Here is a 12484-nt window from a genome sequence, read left to right on the forward strand (position 1 = left end):
CACCTTCCTCCCCGCTGAGGAGGGCCAGCCTGCCCAGCCTCTGTGCTGTGCCCACCCCTCACCCCCTGCCCAGCCTCTGTGCTGTGCCCACCCCTCCCCTCAGCCTCCCCCAGCAGCACCCAGGGCTTGGGTTCAGCCTGGGGGGCCCCAGAGCCATTGAGGCAGGGGCACAGCACGGGGGGCCCCTCGGAGCCCTGTCCTGCTTCCAGTCCATGAGCTCCTGGGCCGGGGTGGGGGGTGCAGGGCCCACGGGAGGGGCTGAGGCAGGGGGGGGCCGCCAGCGGCTGGGGCCCTGGACTCAGGAGCGCCCCCCCCCCGGCCCCGTCCCCTGGCCCCGCACATGGCTTTGGAGCTGCTGGGGGATGGCCATGGGCTCTGCCGCCGAGGAGCTCGTGGCTGGCAAAGGCGACGGGGACCCTCTGCCTGGGCAACACCTGAGAGCAGGTGCCCCGTCCGCTTGCCCGGGCCAGGCCCTCCAGTCGCAGCCGAGAAGGATGTTGAGGCCTGGAGGGCGGAGATGGGAGAGCACAGCGGGTGCTGGGGCGGAGGTGGCTTAGTCTCCAAAAAAGCAGTGACTCGGCCATGAATAAGCCCCCTTTGTCCCGGGACAGAAGCGAGGGGCCCCGGGGCCTTCGCTGGTGGCGGGTGGGAGCAGGGCGGCGCCTCCACCGCTGCGGGGACACCCGGGTGCTGCACCCAAGTCTCGTCAGGTCTGGGCCAGCCAGGAGGTACCATGCCTCCCCCCATAGGGGAAACTGAGCCACGGGACGGGGCTGCAGTGCCCAAGCACCCGTGTGTGGGGAGGGGCTGGGGTCTTAAAGTTTTTTTTGTTTTGTTTTGTTTTTAATTTCTCTCCCCTTCCCGCCCCTCCCCCCAGTTGTCTGCTCTCTGCGTTCATTTGCTGCGTGTTCTTCTTTTGTCCACTTCAGTTGTCAGCGGCACTGGGAATCTGTTTCTTTTTGTTGCATCATCTTGTGTCAGCTCTCCGTGTTTACGGCGCCATTCCTGGGCAGGCTGCACTTTTTTTTGCGCTGGGCAGCTCTCCTATGGGGTACACTCCTTGTGCGTGGGGCTCCCCTACGCGGGGGACACCCCTGCATGGCAGGGCACTCCTTGCGCGCATCAGCACTGCGCGTGGGCCAGCTCCACACGGGTCAAGGAGGCCCGGGGTTTGAACCGTGGACCTCCCATGTGGTAGACGGACGCCCTAACCACTGGGCCAAGTCTGCTTCCCTTAAATAAGGGTTTTGTTGGAAGTTTATCATTCGTGCGTGAACATGCGTAAACTATGTGCACAGTAAAGGGTGTGAACCTACAAGACACGCGTGCGCAGCAGGAAACAGGCGCCCACCCGCCTCCCGCCACCAGCCCCTCGCGTTCCTGTGACACGTGCGTTACCAGCTGGAGCAGCGCCAGCCGCGGGCGGTGGGCAGCGGGGCGCTGGCTTCGTCCCGGCACCGGCTGGAAAGGAAGTGCATCGTCAAAACAGTGCCGCTGGCTCTAGCCCACGTCTTGGTTTGGGGTCCCCCGTCCCCGCTCACTGGCCCCGCGTGTTGGAGCCGCACGCTCGTGGCTCAGGAGACGGGGCTCGCTCGTCCTGCGCGAGGCTCACAAGGCCACCCTGGGGGTGGGGGAGGCCGGTCCCGGGTGGCCCGTCTCCTCGGGCCTGTGGCAGGAGAGCCGAGCAGGAGGGCTCCAGGGCGCAGCACGCAGGCGGGGGCGGGCGTGCCAGCGCCCGGGACCCTCGGAGATGCCGGGGCGAGGTGGACGCTGAGGCAGTTGTCCTCTGGGCGTCGCGCTAGCGCGCAGCGGTTGGCTGTGGTGCTGGAGGGGTGTGGAGAGAGCCTGTCCCCTCTGTGCCCGACCTGCCGGCAGAGGTTAGGAAAAGCTTTTCAAATCTAGTAATGAGACCCTTTCCTGGGGGGCCGCCCGCGCTGTTTAGTGACGGAGGCCGTCTCCTGGGTGACCCGTGCCTTGGACTGAAGAGCTTTGTTTCTGGTCAGGAGAAAGTTTATTAGCTCAGGCGCCGTCAGAACGGTGCTGCCACTGAGCTTCCTGGGTGCCACAACGCATGGCAGAATGGTCTAGAATTTTCCTGGGGACTTGCTGGCATTAGGAGTAGAACCTCTGATGGCAAGTTCCCACGAGTAGAGCCTCTCCATGATGAATTTCACTGCAAGCGAGAACTTTGAGTTTCCCAGTGTAAGTGCAAATAGTCAACAACATTGAGTTTGTTTTGACCATGGAAACGTCCAGTGGCGTCAGGGGGGCCCTTTATGGGGAGGGCGGCGTTTCCGAGATGCCGAGAAGACCTCATTTGTTTTCATTTTATTCAGCAGAATCCTTTGCGTGAAGATTGGAAAAACAGTCGCTTTGGTTCTCAGGAGGGAGAGAAGGTGGCACCACTTTTTCAGTTCTGTCCAACTTATACTAGAAACATTTCTTCATTTCCACGAACATATGTTTGAGTGAAAGCCTTTGATGTGTTACGAGAACTTCAGATAATGCCATGATCCGGCTTTCTAACTTGCTGCTCCCTGCGGTGACAGAAAGCCACAGATTCTTTTCTGTGTGGTGACTGCCTCTGTGTTCAGTGTCTACCCCGTCTGAGAGTCAAACAGTGAGGCCTGTAAATGAGCAGAGAGTCCATGGAATGCAGAGTGTATGTGAAGGTTGCATATAAAAAAAGTTGATGCTGTTTTACTAAATATTAAGTGTTTTGTGGCAACTTTGTTGCTCATGTGTCTGGGGGGGACAAGAGTAAAACGAATCTGCTGTTACATCAAAAAAATTTGTTTAAAACTCAGTAGGTCAGGGAAGCAGACGTGGCTCACCTGATAGAGTGTCGTTCTACCATATGGAGGGTCCAGGGTTTGATCCCCAGGGCCTCCTGACCTGTGTGGAGCTGGTCCACGCACAGTGCTGCCGCACGCAAGGAGTGCCCTGCCACGCAGGGGTGTCCCCCATGTAGGGGTGCCCCAAGCACAAGGAGTGCATCCCCTAAGGAGAGCCGTCCCGCGTGAAAAAAAAGCGCAGCCTACCCAGGAATGGCCCTGCACACACGGAGAGCTGATGCAGCAAGATGATGCAACAACAGAAAAGAGATGCAGTTTGCTGGTGCCTCTGGATAAAGCAAATAGATCCAAAGTACACAGTGAATGGACACAGAGAGCAGACGATGGTGGGGAAGGGGAGAGAAATAAATAAATCTTTAAAACAAAAAACCCTCAGTAGATCAAATGTGCCTTAATGAATTTTTTTCATTTAGATTTCAAACTGATAGGATTGCCTTTTTAATATATGTTATTGGAGAGCTCATTTGCAAATAGCCTATTGCTCATTTGGAAATAGAAACCAATGAACAGTATTTTTCTATCATAAAAAAAAGTGGACACACTTTGTGGGAGTGCGGGTTGGCCCAGCGTCCTTGGAAGTGGGGGAAGGGCATGCCTCCTGAGCAGGGGTGGGGTGCAGGGTGGGGGTGGGTGGGAGCGGGCAGCTCCAACTTGAGCTGCAGGTCTGAGAAAGGCACTATGTGTGCGCTGTGAGCTGTTGGCCATAGCCCTGCACAGCAGAGTAGGCTGTAAACTGAGGAGCACTCGCCTCGGAGCACTCGCCATGGAGTGCTGACCACGGAGCACTCGCCTTGGAGCACTCGCCACGGAACACTCACCATGGAGCACTCATCACGGAGCACACGTCACGGAGCGCTTGCCACGGAGCACTCACCCGAGGAGCACTCACCACGGAGCGCTCACCACGGAGTGTTAACCCCTGGTGCACTGTACAACAGTGAGAACAAAGGAACTTTGGGTACAGACTACACGTTCCACACCCTGCACCGTGGCCCTGTCTGTGGGGTCTGCACATGCTCACAGCCCGTCCAGGGTGTGGACGTTCAGTGGTGTGGGAACGAGACTGATCCTGCTGGGAGCAGTTTGGGGGAGACCTGAGTGGAGCCAGGTGGGAACCGAAGCTCCTGCCAGAGGCCCCCAGACTGGGTCTGGCTCCGCCTCCCTCGGGCCTCATGTGAACACGGCTCTCCTCGCCTGCCCGGCCACGGTGGGTCCGGCACTGCGGGGGCCTCGCCGGGCTTTTTGGCTCTCGTGTGTGCCCGTCGTGCCCACCTTCCCCGCTGAACCCAGGGCCCAGGGCCCTCTTGCCTCTGCCCCTGCCAGTCCCAGAGTCAGCAGGAGCCAGAGTGGAGCCTGGCTGACTTCCCAGGCAGGGTAGGATTGGGCTGCCCGGGCCCGGTAGCCCGGCCACTGACCTGGAGCGGGACTGGGGAGGAGGGTGCAGGGACCCAGAGCTGGTGGGCAGGGCCCCACGCCCCTCCTCCCTCCAGGAGGACTCGTTCACTTTTGTTTTCATTGCTTTGTGTTTGAAACTTAAATTTTTATTTTTAATCTTTCAGCTAAGTAGGAGCTCCTGCCTCACTCCTTACCCACACTGAGTCGTCCTTCCCATACCCCTTCCCTCCAGACAATCATCTCCACTCCTTCAACGGCTTCTTCCAGCATCTGTTGTCATGGTGCTTCTAAGCAGCGCACTTGTACCCTATTTCTTGATTCCTCCATTTTGGACATGAATTGCTGGTTTCCGTTTCTGGGATGACTGCTCCCCTGTACCTCGTGCCTCGGTCTGCCCTCCCCACACCCCAGCAGAGCGTCGTCACGGTGGTTGGCTAAGCCAGTTGACTGTGTGTACACTGTAGTAGCATGCACACCTAGCCTCACCGCTCATCAACATCACAGCTCCCTTCTTGTATAACTATTTGTTTTCCTCCTTTGGTATTTTTTTTTTTAAATATATCTATCATTAATTCATCATTAAATTTGATGACATATTTGTTTTTTGTTTTTTGGTAGGCAAGGGAGTAAAGAGTGTATTAAGAAATTAGAACGATGATAAAAGAGGTTGTTGATGTGGGAGGAGGGGGATTGGGGGTGGCGTATATGGGAACCTCACATTTTTTAATGTAACATTTTTTGTGATCTATGTATCTTTAAGAAAATACAATTTAAAAATAAGAAATTAGAAAAGAGATAGCTACACACCTGAAACACGGGTGCGGGCTGTGCTGCAGGTAAGATGTGTGCCCCCTCTCTAGGGGTTTCTGGTTTTGTTGGCTGTCATTGGGGGTTAGAGTTTACACTGATGGGAGTACTTAGGACAAAGGGGGGATTCATTAGGTGGTTTGGTCTCCAGGGGTTTCTGTCTGGCGGCTGTGGGCTTCTGGCCACTGTCCTTGAGCCTGGACTGGTGTCAGGTGTTTACAAAAGCATGCGGTTGGTGACGGCGGGGCCCCTTCTGTTTTTCTCTCTTTCTGCCACGTGAGGCGGGGCCCCTTATGTTTTTCTCTCTTTCTGCCACGTGAGAATGTTGCAAGTTACATTCTGATAATGCAGCTGTGGGCGGGAGCTGCTAGCTGTCTTTTTTGACAGAATTTTAAAACTTTCAGTTTGGTTCAACTCCTCAGGAAATTCTTTTTCTCTTGGAGTCATCCTCCAGGCACCTGCTGTCCTACTCTAGTCTAGTTGGCTGCCTTGGGTCCTCCACACAGCTGCTAGCTGGGTTTTCCAGGGGATTTCCTTTGCTCATGAGCTGGATCTCCTGTTTCTGCAATCCATGTTTTTTTGTGTGTGCTTTTTTTCTCTTTCTTGGTTTACTCTCTTCTTTTCAGGGAGTAGATCCTTTAGTAGCTTTCTAAGAAAGGGTTATGGGAGATAGAGCATAGATTTTAGGTTCTCCATTCTAATTCTAGAACAATGTTTTTAAAAGATAACAGTTGACAGTACTGGGAGGACAGCCCGATAGTATGACGGCACTATGGTGAGTTCATTACCAGAATTATTTCACCACACACCTAGGAGGCAGGTGCTCTAGTTAAATTAGCCGTGTTTCATAGATGAGGATGCTCAAGTATGGAGATGAGTTTGCCCATAGTTCCATCTCTGAGAAGCCATGATGTGGCCCTAAGTCTGACTTTCAAACTTAATAGTTAAAACATTTTTTGGGAAGCAGACTTGGCTCAATGGATAGAGCATCTGCCTACCACATGGGAGATCCAGGGTTCAAACCCCGGGCCTCCTTGATCTGTGTGCAGCTGGCCCATGTGCAGTGCTGATGCGCGCAAGGAGTGCCGTGCCATGCAGGGGTGCCCCCCGCGTAGGGGAGCCCCACGTGCAAGGAGTGTGCCCTGCAAGGAGAGCCACCCCGTGTGAAAAAGTGCAGCCTGCCCAGGAGTGGTGCCGCACACACGGAGAGCTGACGCAGCAAGATGACACAACAAAAAGAGACCCAGATTCCAGGTGCCACTGACAAGAATACAAGTGGACACAGAAGAACACACAGCAAATGGACACAGAGAGCAGACAACTGGGGGGAGGGCGGGGAAGGGGAGAGGAATAAATAATAAATCTTAAAAAAAAATATTTTTTGAGGGAGTGGATGTGGCTCAAGCAGTTGAGCACCCACCTCCCACACAGGAGGTCCTGGATTCAGTTTCTGGTGCCTCCTAAACAAAAACTGACAACGAGTAGAAAACAAGCAAAAAAACAAAAAACAAAAAAACCGAGCAGACAACAAGCAAAAAACTAGTGCAAACAATGAGCAAAAACAATGCGCAAACACAAGGGAGCCATCTCAGGGGAAGAAAAACATATTTTTATATGGCCAAATAGTTTAATAGTTCAACAAGGCTTAAGAAAAAGTGCAGTCTCTCTCCCCCTCCTCCCACCTTTCCTAGAGGCAATTTCCACCCTTTTAGAGGATTCTTTTGTTATTTATTACCATATCTCTAAATTGGTGGCTTTCATACAATTTTATTTTATTTATTTTAATTAATTAATTTATTTTTAGGTATGGGGCCAGGAATTGAACCTGGCACCTCATATGTAAGAAGCTGGTGCTCAACCACCGAGCCACATTGGCTTCCCTGCGTTGTTTTTTTCATTTGTTTGATTATTGTTTGTTTGTTTTTAGGAGGCACAAAGAACCGAACCTGGGACCCCCTGTGTGGGAAGCCGGCATCCAACCACTCGAGCCACATCCACTCCATCTTTCTCACATTTTTGACCAAGACTCAAAATAAGAAATACGTTGCTACCTGGCGCACACACACACACAACTAAATAAAATGTTCACAAAACAATACTTATTACTCCTAAGTGCAGTACACTTGGAGGTTTTAAATTCTAGTCTGTTTCATTTTTAAAAAAACACTGCTAACAGCCACTACTCCGAGTTCACACTCGCTGATGGGGCATAACCTGGAGTTTGAAGAACCTGCTCTAAACATGAGGTTCATATTGCTACATTATGTTTTTTGCTTTAGGTATTCTCCTTTAAAAATTTTTTTTGAATTTATTTCCACCCCACCTTGTTTTTTGTGCTCTCTGTCTGCTCTTTGTGTCCATTCGTTGTGCGCTCTGTGTCTGCTCGTCTTCTCTTTAGGAGGTACTGGAAACCAAACCTAGGACCTCCCATGTGGGAGAGAGGCACTCAATCTCTTTAGCCACCTCCGCTCCCTGCTTTGTTGTGACTCTCATTATGTTTCCTCTTTGTGTCTCCTTGTTGCATTATCTTGTTGAGTCAGCTCACTGCACCAGCCCATTGTGACAGCTCGCTGTCTTACTCTTTTTTTCTAGGAGGCACTGGGAACCAAACCTGGGACATTCCATGTAGTAGGCAGGCAACCAACTGCTTGAGTCACATCTGCTTCCCATAGGTATTCTCGATTTTTTTATTGTTAAGGATTTTTATTTTTTAAATTTTAAACTTTTTACTTTTAAAGATATTCTCTGTTGATATCTTGTTCTAGGAGGTGACTTTACCTTCTCCTGAACCAACTTTACTTGCCTCCTTCCTCCGCCCATCCTCCCAATATGGCGACATCGTACGTTGACATGGAAGTTGTCTGGATTTATGTGACTGCGGCTACATAAGTACTAGTAAGACCTGGGGCCACATTCCTTCCCTGAATAAATATTTGTGATCCAACCCCATTTCAACCCCCGGCTCTGCCCGAAACCCACACACATCTGAGGTCTCACTGTGAAATCTCCCCATGGCTTCTGACTTGCTCCAGCTGGGCCAGCTGCACGGCTGTTGCCCTCAGACCTGCTTTCGCATTTCCCAGGGGATTCCCACAGCCTCTCTCCATTTCCTGGGTTTACTTCCTTACTTGGAAGTGTACATTTCAGGGAGCAGGTGCAGCTCAGTGGTTGAGCACCTGCTTCCCATGTACTAGGTCCCAGGTTCAATCCCTGGCACCTGCTAAAAAAAAGTGCACATTCTTCATAGCTTCCTGAGAAAAGTCTGAGTGCATATTTTTAAAATATTACATATCTGAAAATATCTTTATTCTACAGTTACTTGGTTGAGAGTTTGACAAGTTACAGAATTTTAGATTTAGATAGAAAGGATTTCCTATAATTTTAAAAAAAGATTTATTTATTTCTCTCCCCTTCCCCCTCCCCAGTTGTCTGTTCTCTGTGTCTGTTTGCTGCATGTTCTTCTTTGTCTGCTTCTGTTGTCAGTGGCATGGGAATCTGTGTTTCTTTTTGTTGCATCATCTTGCTGTGTCAGCTCTGTGTGTGCGGTGCCATTCCTGGACAGGCTGCACTTTCTTTCGCGCTGGGCGGCTCTCCTTACAGGGCACACTGCTTGCGCATAGGGCTCCCTTACACAGGGGACACCCCTGCGTGGCACGGCACTCCTTGCGCGCATCAGCACTGTGCATGGGCCAGCTCCACACGGGTCAGGGAGGCCCGGGGTTTGAACCGCAGACCTCCCATGTGGTAGGCGGATGCCCCAACCACTGGGCCAAGTCCGCTTCCCTTCCTATACAATTTTGTAGGTGTTTCTCTGTCATTTTCTAGCTACTAGTGTTGCTGTTGAGACAGTGGAACCGTTTTGAGTCGTTAGTAAGGAGCCTGCTTTTCTCTCTTGGAGCTCCTCTTTTTTCTACTGCTGCACAAGTTCAGGATGATGTGCGTCAGTGTGGGTGCCGTTTCACCCTGTGGCAGCTCTCTCAATACGGAAACCTCCCCTTCAGTTCTGGGAAATTCTCTTCACTATTTTGCTGTGATTTTCTACCTCCATTTCTTTCCTTTTTTTTTTTTTTTAATATTTTTATTTATTTTTCCCCCACACTCCTTGTCTGCTCTGTGTCCATTCACTGTGTGTTCTGTGTCTGCTTGTCTTCTCCTTATTTTTTATTTATTTCTCTCCCCTTTCCCCCGTTTTCTGCTCTCTCTGTCCATTCACTGTGTGTTCTGTGTCTGCTTGTCTTCTCTTTTCTTCTTTTTAAGATTTATTTTATTTATTTCTCTCCCATTTCCCCCTCGTTGTCTGCTCTCTCTGTCCATTTGCTGTGTGTTTTTCTGCCTCCACTTGCATTATCAGGCAGCACCAGGAACTGTGTGTCTTTTTTGTTGCGTCATCTTGCCTCATCAGCTCTTCGTGTATGTGGTATCATTTCTGGGCAGACTGTACTTTTTTCACATGGGGCCGTTCTCCTTACGGGGCACACTCCTTACACATGGGGCTCCCCTATGTGGGGGCACCCCTGCGCGGCACGGCACTCCTTGAGCGTGGCAGCACTGCGCATGGGCCAGCTCCACACGGGTCAGGAGGCCCAGGGAATCGAACCCTGGTAGGTGGATGCTCTATCAGTTGGGCCATATCCACTTCCCTTGTCTTCTCTTTAGGCAGCTTCGGGAACTGATCCTGCGACCTTCCTCAGTAGGAGAGGGGTGCTTAATCCTTGCACCACCTCAGCTCCCTGGTCTGCTGCGTCTCTTATTGTCTCTCTGTGTGTTTTTTGTTGTGTCATCTTACTGCTCTGGCTCTCCGCTCTGGCCCGCTTGCCACACGGGCCAGCTTGCCTTCACCAGGAGGCCCCGGGAATTGAACCCTGGACCTCCTGTATGATAGACAGGAGCCCAATCACCTGAGCCACAGCCGCTTCCCTCCTTTCTTTCTGAAATTCCTGTTGTTCACATATGGACATCCTGAGCTGGTCCTCTGGTTTCCTTTTATTTTCTCATGTTTCTGTGTCTGATGTCTTCAACAAGTTCTTTCAGTCTCTTTAGTGATTTTTGAAATTTCTTTTATTTAATTTTTAATTTCTAAGAGATTTTGTTTTCTGATTTTTAAAAGTATTTTAAGATAGCATCCTGTTTTTGTTTCATAGATGTGATATCATCTCTATGCTAAGGATATTAATGATCAGTATTTCCTCTCATTTCTCTCCTTAATGTCTAGTTTCTGTTTCTTCCCAGCTGTTTTCTGTTCATTGACTTTGGCCCCTGCTTCCTGTTACCAGGTCTCCTCTTGTCGTGCATGGCTGGTGCGCATATCGAGGAGCGCGGTGTATGGCCCAGCCGCAAGCAGCACACGAGACTGCCAGACCGTGGCCTCCAAACGCTTTCTCTCAATAAAAGGACCCAGGGTCTTAGCAAATAAAAATACAGGGTCCCCAGTAAACCTGAATTTCAGATAAACAACAAATAATTTCTTAGCAAAAGTATATCCTTTGCACTATTTTTCTGGCAACCTTAAATCCAGGTCAGCGTCAGGACAGACCTGAGGAGAGCTCGCGACGTTGTTTCCTGCCAAGGTCAGAGCCGCCTGGGCTCACGCCACGCGCACGCAGGAGCCACCTGGCAAGGCGTCTACTGGCCAAAGCTGGGACAACGTGGCATCAAAAAGAACATTAACCACACAGCACTGAGACCCTCGGGTCCTGTCGAAACCCGTGGCTGCCTCTGGCAGGTGCCAGGCAGGCACGTCCTGCGTTCTCTTGCGAGCCCGAGAATTTGATTGGAGCCTTCTCTTGGGCTGGTGTGTCTTTTCCTACCTTACTGGAAAAGAAAAATAACGTATACATTTATAAAGTCTCATAGTTAATGGAGCGCCTGTTCTGGTTGCCTTAAACAGACTAATAATTACTTACATAGATATAAAATAAAAGAAAGTGAGAATTTCCAGAAAGAAAAAAGGAAATTGAACTTGTTATGAGTCCACCCTTTAAGAAAAAACATTTTCTCAGAGAGGCTGCTGCTAAAAAGAAAAACAAAAAAGCTGGGAAGATGATTCCTTGTTAGATAAAAAAGCAAAAGATACAGAGAGCAAAAGTGCAAATGAAGTTTTAGTCATTTAAACATTATTTAGGGAAGCAGATGTGGCTCAACTGATAGAGCATCCGCCTACCATATGGAGGGTCCAGGGTTCACACCCAGGGCCTCCTGGCCCATGTGGTGAGCTGGCCCATGTGCAGTGCTGCTGCACGCAAGGAGTACCCTGCCATGCAGGGGTGTCCCCTGTGTAGGGGAGCCCCATGTGCAAGGAGTGCGTCCCACAAGGAGAGCCTCCCCACGCAAATAATGCACAACCTGCCCAGGAGTGGCATTGCACACACGGAGAGCTGACGCAGCAAGATGACTCAACAAAAAGACACACAGATTCCCGGTGCCACTGACAAGAATACAAGTGGACACAGAAGAACACACAGAATGGACACAGAGAGCAGACACCTGGGGGGGGAAGGGGAGAGAAATAAATAAATCTTAAAAAAGAAAAAAGAACATTATTTAAATATTGTTTAAATGTCTAGCTTGAAAACAGGGAGTTTAATAATATTCATTAGAAAAAGTTCAGGTAATATTTTTAATCAAGACAAATTCTTAGACAAAGTAGACTGATTCCAAATTTTGGCTTAAAACAAATATTTATCTTTCCCCTGATTTTGTCACAGTACATGAAATAGCATAGTATTACCTCAGGGCCTCTGTGCGCCCAGCTCCCCAGCAGGATAGCTAGACCTCCTATGTGGCAGCTCTGAGCGTCCACCAACACCAGAGAACAGCTGCCCGGCCCCCCCGGGCTCCGGCCCCACCTCAGCGGCCACAGCTGCTGTAACAATTCCACCGGCCGGCCTGGACGGCAGGGGCCTGTGGTCTCACCACCCTGGAGGCTGGAGGTCTAAAACCGAGGTGTTGTGGGAAGGTGCCGTGTTCTGGTGGCCGCAGCATTCCATCCGTCAGTCTCCTCCTTCTGTGTCCAAATTTCTTCTGCCTTTTTAAAAAAATTTTATTTTTTTAAGGATATTTAAAAAAAATATTTATTTTTAAAAATTTTATTTCTCTCCCTTTACCTCTCCCAGCCCCATTGTCTGCTCTCTGTGTCCGTTTGCTGTGTGTTCTTCTGTGTCTGCTTCTATTCTTGTCAGCGGCACCGGGAATCTGTGTCTCTCTTTGTTGCATCATCTTACTGCATCAGCTCTCTGTGTGTGTGGTGCCACTCCTGGGTGGGCCCCACTTTTTTCGTGCAGGTGGCTCTCCTTACGGGGTGCACTCCTTGTGTGTGGGGCTCCCCTACGCGGGGGACACCCCTGTGTGGCAGGACACTCCTTGCGTGCAGCAGCACTGCACGTGGGCCAGCTCCACACAGGTCAGGAGGCCCTGGATTTGAACTCTGG

At 50.7% G+C, this 12484-nt stretch overlaps 1 long non-coding RNA gene across 1 annotated transcript; it reads left to right on the forward strand.

Moving 5' to 3' along the window:
• The first annotated feature begins 3517 nt into the window (after positions 1-3517).
• Positions 3518-10918, forward strand: LOC105745183 (uncharacterized). Its single transcript, XR_001117998.2, has 4 exons — positions 3518-7303; positions 7650-7729; positions 7823-7952; positions 10331-10918. It is a non-coding gene; the product is annotated as an uncharacterized lncRNA (long non-coding RNA).
• The last annotated feature ends 1566 nt before the right edge of the window (positions 10919-12484 follow it).

Source organism: Dasypus novemcinctus, chromosome 9, assembly GCF_030445035.2.
Source record: "Dasypus novemcinctus isolate mDasNov1 chromosome 9, mDasNov1.1.hap2, whole genome shotgun sequence".
In the NCBI taxonomy this organism is placed as follows: Eukaryota; Metazoa; Chordata; class Mammalia; order Cingulata; family Dasypodidae; genus Dasypus; species Dasypus novemcinctus.